The sequence below is a fragment of the Grus americana genome, chromosome Z (assembly GCF_028858705.1).
Source record: "Grus americana isolate bGruAme1 chromosome Z, bGruAme1.mat, whole genome shotgun sequence".
Classification (NCBI taxonomy): domain Eukaryota; kingdom Metazoa; phylum Chordata; class Aves; order Gruiformes; family Gruidae; genus Grus; species Grus americana.
In genome coordinates, this window is record NC_072891.1 from 52,154,184 (window position 1) to 52,157,752 (window position 3,569).

Below are 3,569 nucleotides of genomic sequence, written 5' to 3' on the forward strand. Positions count from 1 at the left end.
CTGGTGGATCGCCACTGCTCCCAGCTTAGTATCGTCAGTAAACGTCTGTCCGGGCCACTAATGAATATGTTGAATAAGACCAGAGCCAGTATTGACCCCTGGGGCACACCACTAGCTGCAGGCCTCAAACTAAAGTCTGCACTGCTTATCACAAGCCCAATTAAAATGAAATGGCCAATCAATACAACCAAACAATGTATGCTATTTAAAAAGGTCATGGAAAAGTTAGATATTTTCATATGTCTTTTACAAGGCTCCACTCTGATTAAAAACAATATTTAAGCTACTGACTTACATCATTCAGCCTTTCTCAAACTTAAGCCGCATTTCTTTTTTTCTCTCTCTGCTTTTGGTATATGAATGCCAAAACCTCAATTTTTCTAAATATCTTGGGAAGGTCTAGTGCCATAACTTTATTGTTGTACAGTGCTAGAAATGATGAAAACAACCCTTTTTTTCCCCCACTATTTTCTCTTCAAATAAGTTCCTGTCTTGGTCCATAGTTATTTTTTGTAGAGGGTAAATGTACTTAAAGGAACATGCCTCTTACTGCACAGGTAGTTGTGTAGCAGGCTGTATTTGTACAGCAGAGTCATCCAAACTTGCAAAAGAAAAACTGGTGTGATGACACTTCACTCAAACAATTCTGAACTTGGACAGACCTCCCTAGCTCTGGACAGCATCGTAGATTGTTTACTACTGCCCGAGTCAGCATCTTAGAGTCCTTTTGGTACAAACCAAATTAGCTCCTACACACAATCTGCTGTCCAGTCAACATAATCCCACAAATTCTAAAACTGTAGATCGTCATGATGTCAAATTATATAACAGTATTCCTGAGCATTTAATAGGAAAGAAATGAACACATCGTAGAGGTGACAATGTTCTGCTGAGATGTACAGACTTAACACTCTTACTGCCAGTAACGTTTAAAAGAATAGAAAAAAGGCTGTTATTTTCTTTTGATTATTAAAGAATTAAAATTACTGAATAGGATTATTATCAAAGTGTTCAAATTACAAATGTAAAATATTTAATTTGCCTTCCCTAAAGGTCTGGTCACAGTGAAGAAAACAGAGAAATACACATGATGAGGCCACTAAGTAATCAAGCAGAGTACACGTCTTTCCTTTCTCAAGGAATACAAAGAGCTGGTATCCAGAGACTGTGCAAACCAGCATCAGTGGCCTACAATACTCCGCTCCTACTTTTTACTCGTTTTACCAGACTACGTTACTCCTTACAGCCCTATCACTACTCGGGATACAAGCTGATAACCATAACACTTTTTTTTCCGTTTTCAACATTTTGCCTCTGCAGATCAGATTTTTTGGTCAGGAGAACAAACAGACAGTGCATTGGATTAGTCACCTTCTGCACACAGACCTGAATGACCACGCTGAAATCCACTGGCCAAATCAATCCATCCTCCTTTAGAAGTTTGTCAGAGACTGGCAATTGCCATTACAAGAGCAAAACTATTTTTAGCAGACATTTCAGAAGAAATTTGCTTCCTGGAAATGCAGAGAAACCACACTGAATTATCTTTACCAAATACAAACATTACAGTTCCCATTCAAAGAATGTAAGCTATGAATTTGCATTGTCTTTCCATGTGCTGTAGCTAGACAGCTCATGAAGCACAAGCCCAGCGTATTAATAACAAAACCCCTCCAAATTCTCAAACACTTGCCATGAATTAGGTACGCCACTCTTCACCAGACGCTAACTGGACACGGAGCCATCACTTGTACCCATTAGGTCCAGCAGTCCCAGCATTTTTCAGCCTACTTAGTGCTCTGTTCATCCAGCTTATACTTCTTCAGCTTACCAATGAGAAGAACATGGGAGCACCAACCTCTTCTAAAGTGAAAGTATTCTCAGTCCACCACTCGCCCCTCATCCTCAAAGCCTGTCATTTCATCTTAAGAGGCAGTAAGGCTGGTCAGGCGTTGCTTGCCTCAATACCATCAACTCTTCTTGATTACCTTCCTTCCCTTTGCACGTTTTCCTTGCTATTTGCCTGTTGCAGGGAACGTGCTGCAGTCGTCCCTGAGGATTTGCGCTGTCCGAGGAGGGTGCAACATCCTACTCATCCCAACACAGCTGGAGAACTCCTTCCTGCTCTGCACACCTTGGTAAATTCAGTCATCTCCCTTTTTTGTACCTTCTATATTTAGCACATCTAAGCATAGCACAGAGGTCCCAAGCCTACTGAAAGCCTCCAAAACACTACTTTAGACTAAAGGAAAGGAAAAAAATTCATCCAGGGGAGACATTTCAGGCTCGCTTTCAAAAAAGGTACTGATTTGCAGGTAAGATACGGAGTATGAAAACTAAAGGTTATTACTAGGATGGTGGTGACATCTTTCTGAGTGTGTGCTCAGAAAGCTATTCTGAAGTGAGTTTGCTTTTCTACTTCTGTACCGCACAGGACACAGTCTGCAAAAACAGGCAACTTGCCCAGACAGCGGAACCTCAGCTTTAGCTCACGCTTGCAGAAGTTGCTCTAACCTGCCGCATATTGAAACCTGAGCTGCTTTGCAGTAAGCTTACTGACGATAACTGTTGGTAGAGGTGAAGCCAGAGGACACATTCTCAACTGGAAATCTGCATAAAGGAACGGTATGCGGCATAAGATACATACTGCATTAAAAATAAGACACAGTGTCCCCAAAAATCACCAAGTAGAATCAAAAATTGCCTGAAGTTCGATAATGAGGCAAAACAGTAAAATTGACTGAATAAACAGGATCACATTTTCCAGTCCTTTCATTTCCTCTATGGTAATTTTCCATAGGAAGAGAACAAATCAGCTGAAAACAAACAATTATTTCAAGCCAGAGGGGAAGCATCCAAAGCAGCAGATAACCCCCACGAATTTGAAAAACCCTGGGTTCCAGCCCCACACTGCTCCCCAGAGCCCCGGAAGCCTGTTTGAACTGGCAGGAGCCAGAGCCTCTGCACAGAGAGATGCTCTTGACTTGGACGGTGCATTCGGACTATGGAAAAAGAGCTCTGCTTTCATCCGATGCCTAAAAAGCAAGAGCACCAGGAAAACCTGGGCCTACCAGGTATTACATGGGGGCTACGCAGTAGCACTTCTGCCTAGAAATGGTTGCCGTAAGGTGATCAGGAGTCACTCGGGCTGCAAGTTCAGACTTCTTTTTTCCCCCTGCTGCCCTTTTAAACTGGACCCACACCATGAAATTTTACAGAAGAAAAGATTTGGTTCCTAAGTGGAGGCAGACCTATTAGAACGGACACCCTCAGCTCTGTCTGACCTAACTGGGCAAGCAACCGGGTGCTACAACCGGGTGTTTCAATCCAGCACTCGACAAGTAGACAAGAGACACGTGTGCATTCTGGAAGTGAAGAAGATGAACAACATCATCAGCCTACCGCACAGACTCTGACGTGACTTCTTCTTGTTGCTGCTAATAGTGAAAGGCTGGGGACTTACAGTCCCAAGAATTTACAGACCAAGAACGCCTGAGTGACAACACTAATCCATTAAGCTGGAAAAAACAGAACAACAAAGAGGAAAACAGCAGCAGTGGCAAATCACT